Source organism: Cygnus olor, chromosome 2, assembly GCF_009769625.2.
Source record: "Cygnus olor isolate bCygOlo1 chromosome 2, bCygOlo1.pri.v2, whole genome shotgun sequence".
Lineage (NCBI taxonomy): Eukaryota > Metazoa > Chordata > Aves > Anseriformes > Anatidae > Cygnus > Cygnus olor.
The window spans coordinates 109,827,513-109,846,853 of record NC_049170.1 but is presented as its reverse complement, the minus strand read 5'-3'; the positions used below and the strand labels follow the sequence as shown (position 1 = coordinate 109,846,853).

Here is a 19,341-nt window from a genome sequence, read left to right as displayed (position 1 = left end):
CAAAGTATTTATTTCAAAGTGCTGAAAGAAAGCAAGGCCGAACATTAAAAAAAAAAAAAAAAAAAAAAAAAAAAAGGAACAAAAGTTGTTAAGTATGTAGATTTATGGATAAAAAATGTGGCAGACTGGCAGTCTGAAGTTTTCGCTATGGCCATTTATAAGCACAATACGTAAGCTACTTTTTCCATCCTATTAACATGAAGGAAATATCATATGAGGAAAGAGGAAACAGGACACCTCAGGCCATGTCTGAGGTACTCAAAGGTTATTCTAAACCCCTGAGTTCAGTTGTGCTCACTGGGTCTAACCAGGTTGGGAACACATTTTGGTGCACAGCATGTAGCATCCCCACCAGCTCTCAGGCATGGGAATAAAAGCCCAGCAAACAGGCTACAAAGGAGCTTTGACAGTCTGAAGCTGATCCAGACATCTAGGTTGCCAGATCTCCACGGAGAATCTCAAATTGCAGCTGGCTTTAGGTATATCCTGAGGCTTGGAGTTTCTTAACTTATGATCTGGAGACTATGGGAAAGACTGTGGTGATCCACCAAATGTAAGTGCTTCCAAGTGGTTTAGAAGCAATCTGTAAGACCCTGGACAAACTCATTCATGCAGAGCTGGCCTCCTTCAGGTCTTACAGCACAAAGCACCAAAGCAGAATAAACAGAAGGAGGAAGCAACCTAAATACAGGGGGTTAATTTGCTGTCTGAGGTAACAATATGCCAAGTCATAACTCAGTCTTTCCAGTTATATTATCTCCAGAAAATGAAAGTACTTAGGCTCATAGCTTTGAAATAGGTTTGCTTAGACCACCCTTTAAAACATCACTAGAGGGGTTCTTGGTACAAAATGCTTCCCACTGTCTTCCCTCGTTCTAACTCAAGAGGAAATGCTTTTGAACGTGACTGGAAGTGATGTGAACTAGTTTAATTTCCTGCACTATTCACCACACATATATCATATATTTTAACTTGGAGACTGACACAAAAATCCCTCTCTGTAAATGGCCAAGAACCCAATATCTAGGAGAGATTGCTCCCATTAGTAATAAACACAGGAACATTGTGAATCCTTCCAATTTTCTCCCAATACAAAGTCTTACTGGTAAACAGCATCATGGAAAGAGTAAATATATTTGGCAAACAAATGTGTCCTTAATGCATTAGACCAGGAAGGTTCTAAGCCAAATTTTCTGTACATATAATAGACTACACAATATAGAAATTGATAGGAGAATGGTAGTTCATCTGTCCCTAAAATTAAATTAGATGTAAAGACATGGTACCCAGTGCCAGCTTACATAAACCAAACCAAGGACTCAGTGTAGAAAGGTCTTTTAAAAAGTCTCAGTCATCCATTTGTATCTGTAAATTCCAGTAAAACCAAAACCAAAATTGAAGAGGATTCTCAAAAACGTTTTTGAAATTTCTCTGAAGTCATTTCTGTTTACCAAAGGATGCAACAGCATTCAGAAAGAGGCAAATTCATCTCCTTTCAATTTAGTGGTGAAACTCAGTTTTCCAGTGCACTACCAGTGTCATTCAGTTTCTTGATAGCATGAGGTGTGTTGATGAGTTTGCTGGCCTAGGATTTATGTGTCTTCTCAGCAGGTAATGTATGAGACAGCCACTTCCAGATGTACCTGACCAATACTTTCTATAGAAACATTTGTATTAATGACTTCTGAGCTCTTTCATCATATTGTATAACCAAAAGGGGAGCTGGCAGGACAGAACATTTAGATTAAATGATTTCAGTTTGAAGAGTCAGACCAAGAGGGCTGAAACTACTGATGCCTAAACTATTATTATTGCAGAATGGTAATATCTTATTTTTGGAAAGTTGAAGTATGTCTCGCCCTGGAGCTCAAACAGCTCTCTAATAGTTATTAATGGCAGCTGTCAGGTATACATCTATTGACCAAGAATCAGTCACGGTGGCCCTACTAGAAACCCCAGTTAGTTGGAAATCTGGTGTGTTTTTTGTTTGTTTGGTTGGTTGCTTGCTTTGGTGGTAGTGGTGGTGGTGGGTTTTGTTTTTTCACCTTATTATTTTCCTCTCTCTCTCTCTCTCTCTCTCTCTCTTTTCTCTCTTTCCTTCCTCACCTCCCCACCCTCGCCCACCACCTCTCTCTTATTACCTCATTCTTCTGTTGGCAGCATGATAATGAAATATCAGAGTGTTTATCTGCAGTAGCCATTAGGACAAACTAATGAACTTGTTTGGGAGATACAAGCAGGTCATCACCTGCTTTGTCAGTAAATAATATGGTTAAGGAGGCAATTTCCATCACTGTAGGTACTCACAAGTTAATTTAGAAACTACCAGCTTTTAATTAGTATTGCAGCCACCATACTGTGTGTCAAAATCTTGCAGAAAGCCCTTCAATTTATTAGGAAGCTAAAGAAATACGTTAAAAACACCCTTCTCCCCTGCTAAAAAGTGATTTGATGGACTCTAATGCCGATATAATTGACATTAACGATTAAAAGAGAATTATTTAAAATTTTATATTTCTTTTGTCTCCCAAAACTAAATTCATTTCAGGAACATTTTCATTTTTATCAGGCTATGCTATTTGCAAATTTAATTTCAAAGCATGACTTTTACATGCGCAAGTTTGATAAATCAGCTGCTGTGACTGTCTTACAGTAAAGAGTAAAGGCATTTAACTTATGTTTTCCCCACCAGATAAGATGACTACAAATAATATAAAATCTACAGTAACAGTGCCAGTGAACCTTCAAAATCAACTGAAGTCTGCTGTTAAGTTTTCATGCAGGAAAGGTCTGCGAGGGCATGAAAGCTGCACAGAAAATCCAACATATAGCTGCCTGCTTTTTAAAAAATGAGACAGATAAAGTCTAGGTCTGCATCTTTCTCTTCATGATACAATTAAAAATCCTGGCCTTTGCCTAAAAGATCTGTCAGAGAGAAACAACTCTAAAGAGATAATGAGACTGGCAAAGCCAAGGGGAGAGGTCTCAGGAGACCAAGCTGAAGCCCAGAGGGAAGAGCTTTTTGTTACTGAATGCCCCCTTCTTGCAGGACTCTTCTAATGTTACTGTTTTCAGATTACAGTTTAGTGTCCATATATTTGCAAGGTAATAAAATGGTACTTTAATGTGTGAGAAAAGTGAAGGGGTGGGGGTGGAAAATGGCAGTGGAGGAGAGGAGAGAGAGAGAGAAAACAGAAAAATCATTATATGAGGGAACATAAAGTCCCTTTGTTCAATATTGTACTGTCCTTACCACGAATTCAATACCAAGAAACCTGATACATTCAATGTGACTACATATGTTAGACAAGAAAAGACAAAAATGTGCCTGAGCCACAAACCAGCAGATATTCACTGTTATTTAATTGTATTAGGCAATGTCCTGTAAAGTGTACACAAAATGCACACTAAGATCTCTGGACAAGAGGATCTCTCTCCTGGCAGACAACCTGAGATCATGTTTAATGATGCTCTTCTGAGTGATCAGAGCAGCTTCTCCACCTAGCCTATCCACACCATTGCAGTGGAAATGCTTGTTCTTGAGACAGATTGCTCTTTGAATGTGTTGTGGTGCAAAGCAATCTCCCTCCTTCACTCTCTGCTACTGCCCATTAAATGTCAGTAGTCTCAGATGGGGTCCACTTTTCCCACCTGAAAGCCAGAAAAATCATGGGCAATTTCATTTTGGGCTGTCCTGCTTGTGGGTTTTGCTTTTGTCTACATGCATGTCCCAGTCTGATTTCCAGATCTTAGTCATGATGCAGCTTTGCTTAAGCTCTCTGGAAGCTACCTGGTATTCCATGTCCAGAGAAATGGCTGTTGTATGCACTTCTGACCTCTGTCCCCTCTTTCTTTGATATTATGACAGTTAATATGAAAAGTAGTACTGCTACCTTGAAGCAGTCTTTGATGAATCACTAGTAATAACCCAACATTTAATCCTAAAAATTGGGCTACCTGTCAAGTTCGTCTGCAAAGCAATTTCTTTAATTCCACTGATGGTCCTCTTCTAACAGGGTCATCTCACCCAGATCAATATCAGCTGAAAAGTGATTTGGCTTTGTGATCTCCAGGGGCATTAGCCCGTCCACTTGCTGTGTTCAAGACATTCCATTTTTTTCTAATGCTTTAGCTGAACAAAAAGCAGTAGCAACCTGATCAAGGTGCATCTTATTACTTCCTTGCTTCCTACGCTGCATGCCGGAATGAAGCTGTTGAACACCTACACTCAGGCAATCCTATCTTGAATAATTTGTGCTTAGTCCTTCCAGCAATCCATGGTGTGCCATTCTTATATGTTGCAGCAAAAGTTCCTTGCCCTTGGTACATTGTTAACTTGTGTATCTCTTCTCCATCCAGTAGTACATCCCCAGGTATATGCATTTGCAACATTTCTCCTGTAAGTAAAGATGTGTCTGACGTGTTGGTAAATGAGGTCAAGTTCACTCCTACTGCTGTACTGTGTGTGAAGGTTTTCTGTTTTGTTACAAAGCCCTGTACGGAGCAGCTGGTTAAACCCATGTTGAAATGCTTGTTTTCCTTGTGTAAATTCCATTTTTTAAACGTAGGATAGTTTCTCTACAACACCTGTTATAGTTATTGGAGTTCTTGAATGAGACAAGTTGGATATGTATTTTGTTCTTAGGTTTATGTCAGGAGCTTATTGTTGGTCTTCATGAGCTTAGTTATGTCTCCAGTATCTTTTCTTTTTTATGTGACTTATGGACAGGTAATAAGAAAAAAAAAAAAAAAAGGTTTCGACTCCTGCTATTAATTTATATAGTCAGTTCTGTGAGTCATGTATTTATTTATTTATGTATTTTTGTGACAGCCTAACTCTACCTGAGGTTGCTCACAAGTACAAGTTCTGCATATATCGTGGTGCAATTTCTGTCTTGCCACTTGCCATAGTTGCTTACTCCCAGAAGTCCCTACATTGTTTTGAGATGCCTTTCCTGCCCTGGGGGATCACCTTGGAATTCTTGGCTAGGAGTCAAGGACTGCTTTTTTTTTTTTTTTTTCTTGCTTATCTTCTGATAGCAATAATCCAACCATGCACATTTGGAACTACTGCTCTTTCACGAACACATAATGAGGCCACCAGTGATCACTAACCATATGCAAACCTACTTCTAACTGATCTAGCGCTAGTCCAGGTGGCAAAATAGCTGCATCACCACAACATTTAGTCCAATTTCTGATGAGAGCCAGTAAGCTACAGGTCTACAGACACTTTTGCTACGTAACCAGATCTGTACATTGCCTGGTATGTCAGGTAGCATCTCTGCATGGTGCTACACCACACAGTTAGACAGGCTGGTCTACCAGGAGGGATGCAGGGAGGGTTCAAACTTGAGTGCATAGCTCTGATTCTCTTATTAAGAATATATCTGAGGTATCCTGTGATATCCCCAGTGAGCAGGAATACAATGTTTCCCAGTCAGTGCCTAAGAAACACAGGACATGTTCCTTATAAAGAAACAGGAAAAAAAATCTAAAAATCATGACATTGGATTTCAGAGAAGTCAGCAAGTTCTTTTAAAGATCAAGCATGAAGATACAGATTTCAGCATATTTCTAGATACAAATATATATAGAGAGAGAGAATTATCTAGAATATATATATATTCTAGATATATATAGAGAGAGAATATATAGAATATATATAGAGAGAGAATATGTTACATTACAAGAAAGTTGGGGTCCCAAATAATCCTGAAAATTTAAAAGATAAGAACAGCTTTCAGCTGCAATACTGAAACAAGGCAACAGTTTAATTTCATGACATTTGATTTTCCAAATCCTGTTTTCATTTCAATGTGGAACACTTGTGGTATTTTCATAGAGAGAGGGTAGTGCTGGACTGCTCTGGGATTTCAAGCTGTACTTCAAAAAAGTTTGGAAAAGGCTTATGAAACTTGAGACCCCTTTGTCATGGGAGTATTCAAAGTGATTCATCAACAGAATCATACAGATTCATCAGATATCATACAGATGTATGATACAGATTGTACATCATACATCAACAGATGATATCAACAGAATTGTGATGACCCAGGGACCCTATTACTTCTTCCTTCAGGGCCAAGTATCTCCTGCTAGGTCTTTCTGAACAGTACAGAGCAAAACTAAAGCCTTGGCTTGCAATGATTATTATGCTAAAAATGTGAGCTAGTCTCTCACTCTGGTCACTTCTGAGTTGAGAATCTGGATAGGAAAATTTTCCTGTTAAAAATGTCCTTTTCAACTCATATACTTCTGTGAAATGTTTTGGCTTCAACACAATGAAATCACATGAAAAATATTTTAATCAGTTCTTTTCAAGGCATTATGATGTAGTCTTTAATTATACATGTTCTTTTTCTGTTCCCCAAAGCCCCAGCCCATTTTGACGTTATTTGTATTTTATTCATATTTTTATTGTCAGAATGCATTCCAGGCGGGAAAGCAGCTTTTTAAAGAAAAAACAGAATAAATAAAGGGAAATGGGTAGCTGTTTCTTTAATGTGTTTCACATAATAATGGTTGGAAACTTTTTAAATAAAAATAAAATAGTAGCATTTTTCACACAAAGTACTACAGGGAAGTAGCGGTGTCTCTATGAAAAGCCTGTTCATAGGCTCAAATTTGTTACACTAATAAAGTTCACCCTTTTTCTTTTCTTTTGTATAAGTGTAGTGACACAATAAATCAATAGTAATGCTACAGGATTATAAGCTTTTCTAGTAGCAATCCCATTCATCCTAAAGCCAAAGGCTTTTAGTTTGTCATAGATGCTTCTATTGTGACTAACTATATTGATGGTTTGGTACATAAAATTTCATTAGGTAGAATGCATTAGTCTTTGTATTGTGCACAAAAATATGCATATGTGAACACACATGTATTTCTGTGGTATTTAAGAAAAGTAAATCCACATGAACACCTATGTCTATATTTACACTATCCCACATACACGGAGGTATGTTTATATTATGATACCTCCAACCCCCTTTAAAAAAAAAAATCAGACTTTTAATGATAGTGAAAAAGATGATAAGCAAGACTAGTTTAGATCAGTTTTGAGTATTGTATAAAAACACATACCTTCAGTATCAAGAAGACTTTGTTATCAAAGTTTGTACATTGTCAGCAGTCATTTAGTAATGACAAGCATGGTCTGACTGGTTTCATATTGATTGCCCCCGTTGAGTTGCTTACATGCTCTCAGGCTCACCAAAGCAGCACCACATGCTTGGTGTTGTATTAGTGCCAGCGTGATGAGGGCCCTTAAGTGAAGAGCCCAGACTTCATGGCTGGATGGGCAAACTCCAGTGACTTGCTGGAACTGCATCTACAAAGGCTTGGAATCATGTGTCCAAAATGGTTCACCATCAGGATCAAGGGATGTTAGACACCATTGGACACTTATGGGGGAAGAAAACACAGGAGATGAGGTTGGTAGGGTACCTCTTCCTTTCCTGACTCGTCTGACATCTCACTCTGGGTTTATGTGAGTGCTGACTGCACATTCCCCATCATGCCATCCACCAGTGCTCTACTTACCTTTCTCCTGATTCAGTGACTCTGGCTAGCCCATATGCAATAGTTTTGTGTAGTTCTATGTTGCTGTTTTTTTATGCCAACTGGTTTCACCTGCTCCTCATGGTGCTAGGTCATTAATATTTATGGCATCAAAACTGTGACATAAGGAGTTTTTCTGTGCAGATTGGGTTAAGATTTCCTGAGATCCTCTAGAATAAATGTGGTACCATTGTTACAGTGTAGGATATCTAGATAAATATCTAGAGGATTGGGGTGCTGAAAAAGGCTGTGTCTACTGGTAAAGACAAAGTGAGAGAGTGGACTTGACTACAGAGAGCTTACAAACTCAGTACACATGATCACTCAGATCACATATGAAGTATATGACAGAAATGGAAATCAGATTTTGACTACCCCAGTGCTGTTATATGTAAGATCAGCACTCCCTTGCTTACCCTTTACAGTCAAAATATATATATATTTTGTATTTATGATGAAAAAAAAAGAGAGAGAAAAGGATGAAACAGAGATAGAAATAAGGATTCCAGAATAAATAAACAGGAAGAGACCACTTTAAAGGACTCTGAGGACAGGATACTTTTTCTCTTCTTCCTTGCCCCTCCCTGTCAGAAAAAAAAATAAATAAAAATAAAAAATCATGATTTCATGAATGCTTTCATGCTGATCTTCCTTGCAGACTCTCATGTTGTTTTGCCTGTTTTGAGAATAATGCACTTTCAGTCTGGGACCAGTGATCTCTTCGAACTCACTTCAAATATGAGAAGGCAAATGGTGAAACAGATTTTAATCTTGGCATCTTGGCAGTAGATGGTGATAGATACTGGAAAATGAAGGATGAACTGTGAAAACAAGAATCATGTTTTCTTTTGTCTGGAGCTCTTTGGTCCCAGAATTATTCATATTCTGAGTCTGATTCATCAGCTTCTTCCTTTTGTTTAATTTTCTTCTCAATTTTTAAGTCCAATGGGAAAGAGAAAGAACACCTGCAAGAATTTCCTTCCTTGATTAATTCTAACTTTTATTGGGATACAACGAATGAGCCAGTTTTCCCCAAACTGTCCTTGTTTTGCATTATTTCCATGGGAGAAAAGCCACACTGATAATAGAATCATAGAATCATAGAATGGTTTGGGTTGGAAGGAACATTAAAAATCATCTAATTCCAACCCTCCTGCTATGGGTAGGGACATCTTCCACTAGACCAGGTTGCTCAAAGCCCCATAGTAGGGCAAAGTTTTCAGAACAAAACAAGCAGGTGTCTGTGAGGTACTGTTCCTTGGTGGGACTGGTCATCCTTGCCATCAAGTCATTCCCTGGATAGCACTTGAACCTGCTTCAACTTTTGACCATAGTAATAGATCCGTAATAAAAGAGTACTATAAAGGGTATTGTGTCCCAAAGTTTTCTTCAGGAGAAACAGATAAATCTGCTTAGGACAATCCCTGCAATACTGTCCACGTGACCTCCTACTACAGTCTTCATTTTCCTTGAATTGACTGTTACTACCATAATTTTGTCAACGTGTACTTTAGAAATTCTCCAGTCCAAGTCTTTTGAAATATGACTTACTGCCTTCTCATCAGCGATAGGGAAGAACAGAAGGGTCATGCCCACCCACATCATTTTGTTGGTATTTCTTTAATTCCAAAAGCTAGTTAAAAGAGCCCAAATTAAATCATACCTTCCTTTTTTTAACTCTACTTATTACAAGAACTACATCTCTTGCACAGCAGCTTCCCTTCACTTTTTTTTTATGAATAAATAATTAGATTATTTTTATATGTGTATATACATGATCTGGATGCATGTAAGCAAATATAACCTTTTACCTTGCACTCTTAATATTTTTCATTTTTACTTTATCTATAAGAGCCCTGTATATAGTGGTTTGGATATATCCTGCAGAAGGTTTTCTATCCCATGTAGCAACCTTGACAGTCTAATCTCTATGGTCTCATACTTTTTACTTGCAAATTTGTTTTTCATTTGGTGTTTGAAACATTATAAACACCAGTCCATATCATTTCTTGAGCTTGTCATAGGCAAATTCAAGGGCATTTAAAACAAAAGAGGAACATGCTGACATGGCTAGCTAAGTGTCTCCCATTTTTCTCTCAAGGCCTCCTCTTCACCAACACTGTTCATCAGTCGTCTGTGAAGTAACATCTAGCAGCACTTTTTTCACAAGAAGAGAAGTAAAAATGGTGCCTGTTTTTTTAGAAGACTGGGAGATTCTGAGTACTCACCATGCCCTCCAGCCAGAAATCTGCTTTGTGACTGGCTATGCACAGCTTTCTCTACTACTTTTCACAGTTGTGAAATAATCAGTGTGAGAGTTTAATAGAGGTGAAAACCTGCTCATTGGCATGGGTCAGTCAAATCTAGTTCATTTTAATACCTTTTTAAGGACTCAGCTGCAATTTGAAGGTGCACTGGTTTTGTGCTGACCCTGTACAAAGAAATGATAGTAAAACAAAAAGTTGAGCACCTTTGGTGTTGAGTAGTGGACAAATATAACCATGGAAGAGGCAAAAGATGGATATTTAAGTTATACACATGTAGCCAGCCATCCTTCCAAGACTACTTTCCATGTCACCACACATAACTACTTCCAAATTACCAAAGTATTTCCACCTTAACCTAAACTGTAAGATAGGTCACCCTCTGGGAGCTCCTGTGTCTTCTCCTTGACCATAAGGTGAGCTCAAGTTTATTGACTCAGGCTTAGACAAACATCTGTTGATGGAAGGTGACCCCAGCTCAAACTGCCTGGAGGTAGCTGTATCTGCATTCAAATCCTTCTGCTTCCTGTCTATGTTACAAAGTGAAGTTACCTGCAGTAAAAGATAGGCTTCAAGGTTTTGCCCTAAATTCTTGGAGGATGTGTGTTTTGGGAGTTTACAAAAGCAAGGATAATTAATCTATTGAACATGACCTGTACATAGGCTGAGCTGTAGACCTTCTGCAGAGTAAAATGTCACTGCAGGGCCTGAGTACTACATTAGGCTCAAGGCCAGTGATTTACAGGACAGTGAACTGAAAAATAATAAAATAAAATCAGCCTTTAGCAAACTCTCAGATACAGTAGAAAGGAGAACATGGTATGGATAATGTAAAACAGGATCACATAGAAAAATATGAAGAGCAAACCAGGCAACATTGTGACTAGCAACTGTTAACTAAGTATGATAATTGCAAGTTCCCTCTAAAACGCTCTCATCAAATCTATTATCTCAACACTTTGAGACCCACATGGGGTGCCAAAAGGGATTGTGGTGGTTTTACCCTGCTGGGCAGCTAAACTCTGCCACAACCACTCTCTCACTCTCCTGTCCTTAAAAAAAAAAAAAAAAAAAAAAGTTAGAGGAGGGAGAAGAATGTATGCTGGAAAGAACAAATAAAAGGCTCGTGTGTTGAGATAAGGATAATTTAATTAATGGGAAAATAAAGAAGGAAAACAAGCAAACAACAACAACAACAGAATCAAGTAAAGGCCAGGTGGAAACACAGAGGGAATGAAAAAAAAAAATCTTCTCTATTTCCCACCAATGAGCAACGTTCAGCCACATTCTGGGAAGCAGAGTCTCAATGCACATATTGGTTGTTTGGGAGGACAGACATCTTTGTAATGAGATCTCCCCCTTTTCCTTCCTCTTTTCTACCTTTTATTGCTGAGTGTGGCATCATACACTATGGAATATCCCTTGGTCAGTTTAGGTCAGCTGCCCTCCCCAGTTCTTGCCCACCTGCAGCCTACTGGCTTTGGGGCGTTTGGAGGGAGTCTTGGTGCTGTGCCATCACTGCTCAGCAATAGGCAAAGCATTGGTGTGTTACCAGTGCTGTTCTAGCTACAAGTGCGGAGTACAGCACTGTACGGGCTGCTGCAGGGAATGTTCCCTGCCAGACCCAGTGCATTTACACACCCAGTGTTTTATATAGCCCAGCACAATAAAGCTTATGGTTAATTTAATGAATAACACACACGGTATTGGATGTAGCATATTTAAAAACTTGTAAGCTGTTCCCACAATGTTGCACAACATGAAAAGTTGTGATAAATCCAAGAGAGCTACTATTAGGAAGAAGCAGAGATAAAGTATCTGGGAACAACTCAAGCTACAGTGTTCTCTCAGACTTTTTGCTTGGGTATTGATTGAAGGTTTTTTTTTCTTCAATAAACCTGTGGGTGACATACAGAAGAAAAATTTACAGAAGATCAATAGAAAGCATATAAATTTACATCTTTTGAGTAAGTACTATATTTCACTTCCCTCTTTTGAAATCTAGACAGCTTTATTATGAAGATAATCCAACACTCTCACCTTGATTGTTCCAGCTCTGTGCCTTTCATCATGCTCATCAAGATTGCTCTGTCTGTGGTTTCTGCCACTGTGTCGTGATAATGTTTCAATGTGCAAAGTTCCTCGTTAGTACAGCCATGGGAGAGAAACACAAATGCAAGGTATAAACATCTCAAAATCATGTGTGTGTGTGTTGTTTTAGCTAAACGAAGACATTATCACTCCTGTGTGAGTCTGGATTGAATGTTTCTGTTTCCAGATTTTGTATTCTCTGCTAGGGTTAAAATGTGCTTAAAGCAAAAATACCAACATTGAAATGCAGAAATATTGGTGTACTGATCTACTCAGTACATGTCACCATAGCTTTTCATTGCAAGGTTTAGAAGTTACAAACAGATCTTCTTTTCAGTTACCCACGTCAGGATGTTTGGGGCATACAAGAACTTGAATGAAGTCATCAGCTTTTCTTGAAATTTGGCAAGTACAGGTAATCATTTACACATTAACATTTGAAAAGCTACCTTTACAAATGAGAACACTAACTAAATTATTTCTTCAAAAAGAAATTTTATGTGTAAGATATTCAAATCTAATGAGAATATAAATTTTCTCTGTAGCTTATGTTTGTAAGTATACATTTACCTTCCTACTGTATGCATTTATTTTACATTTCAAGCCATTCATTTTCTTTACATACAATATTTCTGGACATTACAATATAACTTTTAGATTTCGATGATCTCTCGAGGTCCCTTCCAACCCCTACAATTCTGTGATTCTGTGATTTCAAACAATAGACACTTTATTTATAATTGCTGCAGCTCCAAAACTCAGCTTGATATCTCTTGTTTTGTGGCCTTCCAAAACTGTCTTGAAAATTGGTGCCCACTCTTCTACAAACTATGCGCACTCAAAATCTTTTGTATGGATTTTTTTGGTGAGTCTAATTTTAAGTCTTCTGATCTTTGATGGATGTACAAATTCATTTAATCAGTCAGTTATCCTGCAATATAGACATCTGAGTCATATGCTCTCCACCAGCCTTTGCTTGGTTAAACACCAGATGGATGAAACAGCTGTATAAATCTTTAATCTGTGACAGTGTTTCCTTCATTTAATCTTTGATTTACGTGGTTAGTTTCACTTGTATGTTCTTCCAATTAGTGAGTCGACCAATCTCTGTCAGTCAGGCCTGTTCAACACACTTTACTTACCTTTAGCTTAGGGAATTTTGCTTTTACATTGTGTTTTCAACATGCACATTAAATATGTGTTTGAAGCAATATTGATATCTTTGATATCTTTGTTCATTATCATTGTTAATCTATCAACATTGCTGCTATAATTTAAAACATGTTATCATGACACTTTGTATTTACAGTCTCTTTCTTTAGAATGGTACATCATTGTAAGAAGATAATCCTCTCCTCCAAAAGTCTGTTAAATTTATAATCAATTTTTTTGTTTGTTTGTTTCATGTCAGTTTGGTTTGCAGTTGCATTATTTCTGCAATTTCACTACTACAATAAAATAATATGAAACTAAACCAAAGGACAATGATTGCACAATCTCTTGAAGTGTACATCCTTTTAAAGAGCTCAATTTATTTATTTATTTATTTATTTATTTATTTTTCCTAAACTACTGTGTTTTATGAATGGTAATTTTGGAACTTTCTTGGACTCTATCTAGAAGAAAAAAAAAATTTAGAATAAAACTGTCTGGCCATGATTAAAGGCCCTGACTCTAAGACAGTATGTGTGGCACTAAACCCTAAGGAGATTTCCAAAGACCAGATGATATCAAAACTGTTTGCAAACCCACGCAAATACCATGCTCAGCTAACCTTAAAAGAATCTAGAATAAGGTGTTCAAAGAGATACATAAGACATGAAGTGGATCTAGAAACTGCAACATGGGAAATGTCATGTAAAGAAAGAGAACTCTTTAATGCTTTTGAATGTTGAGGAGGATGTTGTTAGCTCCTCCCATCATACAGCTTAGACAGAGGGTAGAAAAAATCCCTTATGAAGAATGATTTTTAGGGGGAAAAAAATATATATATTAAAAAAAAAAAAAAAGTTCATCTGGTTTGTCTGGTTAGAGTTGACATTTATTTCCTCTCCTACCCAGAAAAGAATGCATTGTTTTGGCCAAGACTCCAATAAAACTAAGATCACTTTGCTACCTAAGAAAAATGGAAATATGAGGCTAGTGATCAATATTATGCTGAGCTAGGAAAGGCCATTGTGGTATTTGTCTTGTATTAACCAGCAGTGCTTTATTGGCTGATTTTAACACTCCACCCAGAAATGCTGTTCCAATTCTACAAGTTCCAAAAAAATTACAGTCCAGACCATCACAGGTACAACCTAAGAAGTCCTGAAGCTTTCAAATCAGAAAAGAAATGTGCATATGGAAAAGAATTGGAGTAAGAAATAATAGGAAAGCAAAAGCTTTCATATCTTTTATGAAAAACATGCCTCTGGCGTATATGAAATAAATCTAAAACTCCAGCATGTCCCTAGAGATGCTGAGATACCATGGAGACTCTAGAAGCTCTCTGATACCCTGAAAGGTTGTGGTGCTACTGAGTCCCAAGAGATGCTTGAAACCATTTCATTTTCAAATATCTTCTTCCTTATGTTTGCTCGTTCTTTTCATGTGTGTGTGTCTGTGTCTGTGAATGTGTTTTTTAAGCCTGTGGAAGAGAATACAAGTTGAAAATAACCCTTCTTAACTCACCCTCTTCTGTGTGTGAATAATACGCTGTCTAAATGAAATAAAGGGAGTGCAGGTGTAAGGACACGTGAGGTTTCTCCCTTCTCCTTGGTATTTCAAGGATACGATTTATAATAGCTCCATCATTTCAGGGCTGGCAGTTGACTGAGTTCATGCTCTCTTTCTAATAGCTTTTCAACAATGTGTGCTTTTGTTATCCTGCTTTCTATCCAGGCACGCTGGGATTTTATCAAGGTAAAAAGAATCAGTGACCACAGCAGAAAGAGGAGAAGCTCTTCCTTACACAGTAGCAAAAAATGCAGAGTGTTTCATATTCCTTATAGAAATACAATCTCATGGTAAAAAATACTTTGATGTTTTTAATATATTTCAAGCATTTCCTGAAGTATTTCCATGTATATTAATTATGAAATATGCATATATTTTTAATACAGGGAAAGAACCTTGAACTTTAGCTATGTATCTGCAAGAAAAGATCTGGTCTTCATTCCAAGGTGTGTATAAGTGTTAGGTAAGGAGTTTTGCTCATTTCAAATCTGTGGGACCATAAATTGTACATGTATAGAAATCTCCCTTTGAGCTTTTGGTTTGATATCAATACTGATTATGCTTGCAGTGTGACAGCAGTTACATATCCCTTGTTTATTTTCCCCTCCATCTGCATGCAAAGAAGTCCTTGCTGTCAATATCCATTACCCACATGTAGCCAGAAGAGATTGGACCTCACCCCATTCCACCAGCATTTTTCAAACTGTTATAGTTATGAGATGAAATCTCATTTATTTTATGGCCACAAATTTCAATAGGAAAGAGAATAATCGTTCTTCATGGGAAAAAAAAATTGATTCCACACAACACTTCATTCTCAATGAAGATAGTTTTAAAGTTTCTTAAAGAGTTATCTTAAAAAGAGAGAGAATTTTTAAGTAACTTACAAAATTGAATATATAGTTGATGCTTGAACTTAACATGATCTTTCACTTGGTTTCATTGATGTAAGACAGCCAGTGACATATGGGAACATACTTCTTGCATTACGATTTCAGAGTTTTCCTGATGCTTTACCTGTGGAATTTGAACTGATCACTGATTTATTGATCACATAGACAAAAGGACAATGTAATATTCCGTGTGATTTTGGAAATCTTTATTAAGCAAGACAGAGTGCTGTACTTCCTTCAGCACATTTGATATACATGAAATTGACTAATATTTTCTCTATATATCTTATGTTGAATAGAATAGAATAGAATAGAACAAAATAGAATAATTTAGCTTGAAAAAGACCTCAAAAACCATCTAGTCAAACTGTTAACCTAGCACTGCCAAGTCTACCACTAAACCATGTCCCTAAGCATCACATCTACATGTCCAGGGATGGTGACTCAGCTGCTTCCCTGGGCAGCCTCTTCCAATGCCTCATGACCCTTTCAGTGAATGATTTTTTCCTTATATCCAACGTAAACCTGCCCTGGTACAACTTCAGACCATTTCCTCTTGTCCTATTGTTTGTTGTCTGGGAGAAGAGACCAACCTCCACCCCGCTACCATCTCCTTTGAGGTATCTGTAGAGAGTGGTAAGGTCTCCCCCGAATCTTCTTTTCTCTAGGCTAAATAACCCCAGTTCCATCAACCACTTCTCATAAGACTTGCTCTCTAGACCCTTCTTTATGTACTCTGCAGCACCTTAATGTTCTTTGTGTAGTGAGGGGCCCAAAACTGAACACAGTACTCAAGGTGCAGCCTCAACAGATCTGAGTACAGAGGGGCAATCACTTCCCTAGTCCTGCTGGCCATGCTATTTCTGATCCAAGCCATGATGTCTTTGGCCTTCTTGGCCACCTAAGCACACTGCTGGCCCGTATTCATTTGGCTATTGACCTTTCTACCAGGCAGCTTTCCAGACACTCTTCTTCCAGCCTGTAGTATTGCATGGGGTTGTGTCCCAAGTGTTGTGACCCAGCATTTAGCCTTGTTGAGGCTGAGCTTACAATAAACTTACCTTAACTTTCACTCTGACTGTGAAGGTTTTTCAGGGGTGATAATGAAGCTGATAAAGCTGAGAACAATTTTCCAAAGAGGAAAACATCTGAAACATCTTCTAAAGAATTATTATTCTTAGCTATGGTAGTCAGACTCCTCTTCCAAAAATATCTCAGTCTGAGTAAATGTTCCTCAAACCTGCTGAGTCACAGCAGATCTTGCCAATACTCAGGGTTTCATGAAAAGCTGGTAAAAATGTTGTTTTGGTTTGAAAGATATTTTGTGATCTTCTGATTATGAAATATATTCTGTAATAAGCAAATAGTTTATTACTCAGAAATAATAATACAATTTCTATATAGCAATGTTTTTGAAAAATAAAATAAAATAAAATAAAATAAAATAAAATAAAATAATTAAAATAAAATAAAATAAAATGAAATAATGAAATAAAGTAAAGCAAAATAAAGTAAAATAAAGTAAAATAAAGTAAAATAAAGTAAAATAAAATAAAGAACCACCTTTCCAGACATGCCTTTCTGCAAATCAGGAACAGAATATGTTTCTCCTTGCCCCTGCTTTGTCTTGCCCTTTAGAACCCGTAAGAACCAAAACAGAAAACATGGTAGATCACAGTATCCATATGCTGAATGACCATTCACACAGGTGAAGCAAGATGAAGAGGGGAGGCAAAACAAGCAGGAAGGTCTAACTAATGAAATCCTGAGGAAACAAAGTGAAAAGTCAAAGATGTCAAATAGAAACAAATGGCAAGTGCCTCTCACTTCTGCTAAATAAATAGTAGCAATACATATGACAGATGATACCAGCCTGGATGAAACAAAGAGTGGCATTTTTTTCACACCTTGTTTTTTTCAAAACTCACTTCTCAGCCAAAGCAGATAACACTCCAGCCAAGAAAAACTGATTTGCTGAGTCTTGCCAGTATAGAGAGGGGATTTTACATTGAGGAATTCTTGGCAGAACCTCTTATTTCCCCTTAAGGCACATTAAACCTGGGCTCCGGTCTCAGGTGGGTGATGAAAAGACAATGAAAAAGTAGATGATAAAGATGAGAAAGGAGGAGAAAAAAGAAAAAGAAATTAACCCAGAGGGATTGTAGTATTACAGTATGTTTTTAATTGTGCAGATTGTCTGCCTTGTTAACAGTACACATATACTAAATAAGATTTCTATAAGAGTGTAAAACCAATATGGATTTGCACTTTAACTAATGAGGTCTTCTCTGTGCTTGGCTATTTGTAAAGGTGAAAGAAGTATTAGTCTATAAAGTCTTTAGGTAACAGACTAGTCTCCGACACAGCTGCTTAGGGAGAACCAAACTCATCCTAAGCTCTATTTACTGTTTTAAGAAAAGAAGCCACAGAATGATGCTGAATAAACTGTTCGCTCAAAAGAAACAAGCAGTTCATACACAAGATTATTGTATTACCACCATTTAGGATTCAATTCAGCAAAACACCTGAGTACATGTTTTAAATCCATTAATTGTTGTTAATTAGTTGAAACTTTCCTTGTAACACTGACAGCTTACCTTTGAAGACACACTATTCAAATTCGCCACAATGTACAATTAATAAGGTTTTCTCTGCAGATTCATGTTCCTGTCTTCTCTAGCTTCTTTTTTCTTTCATGCCCAGAATGAGGACTGCTGCAGCAGGCATTCACAAGCCTTAAATGTTGACAGAATCCCTAACCTGTGCCCTGTAGCTATTGCCTTTAGTTTCATTGTTGACTTTCCGGTTCTCAGTTCTGTGAAGTGCCTGGACTGAGCTGAAATTAATTGTGACTGAAAGAATGGCATTTTCAAAGTTGTTATGACAATCTGCTTCCTTCATTGAGATGCATAAGACCTAGATATTCCATTTTTTTCCAAGGCCACTTGCGTAATTCTTGGAAAATATATTGTCTATGTGGTGGATGACTCAATTGTCCTGGAATAAAATACTGCTTTGACAAATCTACTTGTACTTCTGAGCGCCACTGAGTAAGTGATATTCATTCTTAAACAGACATTTCCTGCCAAAACCCCAACTGAAATTATTAGTTATAGTTAATAAAAACAGTTCTATGGGGACTTAATTACAATTCTCTGTTTTCAAGTCCCTCTTTAAAAAGACTTTGAGTTAAAAGATCAATTAACTCTACCCCAGAACACCTTATCACTGATAGGCCAGACTAACAAAACAGTTCAAAAGTTGCTAGTTCTTCTGAAAGCAATACATCTCTTTCAAAAACCACCTTTTCGTTCTGTTCCTTTGTTTCCTTTATTCTTTGAGGGAAAGGAGCCCAAAGAAACTCTGTCAATGTTCTTTCTTATCCCAGTTTGATTCTTTCTTATCCCACTTTGAACACATGCAAACCAGAATCCTAAACCTTGAAGCCTTTACAGTGAACAAAAACCAGCACATCTTTCCTCAAGACTATATATTCAAAAACAGCCTTGACTTGTGCTAGCCACAGCTTTTGTGTGGGCATAGGCTTGTTTCCTCTCCTCTTCTCCTCCAAAGCAGGCATAGTGCAATAATTTTGTGAACACTGTTTCTTCTAAAAACTGAAAACTAAACAATCAAATACGTGGCTACTGTTTATCTTGTTTAACTTGATTTTCCTTTTTTTTTTTTTTTTTTTTTCCTGAACAAAGTAAACTTTTCCAGCCAACAGAGTAGAAGCAGATAGATTTGGATCATGGTACCTACAGCGAGTGTCCAAAATAGCAGTCAGAACTGGATCCATTACTAGTTCTTAT

General features: G+C 37.4%; 1 long non-coding RNA gene across 2 annotated transcripts; it reads right to left on the bottom strand.

Moving 5' to 3' along the window:
* Positions 1-10,961: 10,961 nt before the first annotated feature.
* Positions 10,962-18,381, bottom strand: LOC121065496. Of its 2 annotated transcripts, XR_005817110.1 has the most exons (5): positions 18,127-18,381; positions 16,591-16,879; positions 15,524-15,653; positions 11,868-11,968; positions 10,962-11,725 (listed from the first exon to the last, which is right to left on the bottom strand). It is a non-coding gene; the product is annotated as an uncharacterized LOC121065496 (long non-coding RNA). The 2 variants fall into 2 exon arrangements; XR_005817109.1 differs by lacking the exon at positions 16,591-16,879 and having other exon boundaries at positions 18,127-18,337.
* Positions 18,382-19,341: the final 960 nt, after the last annotated feature.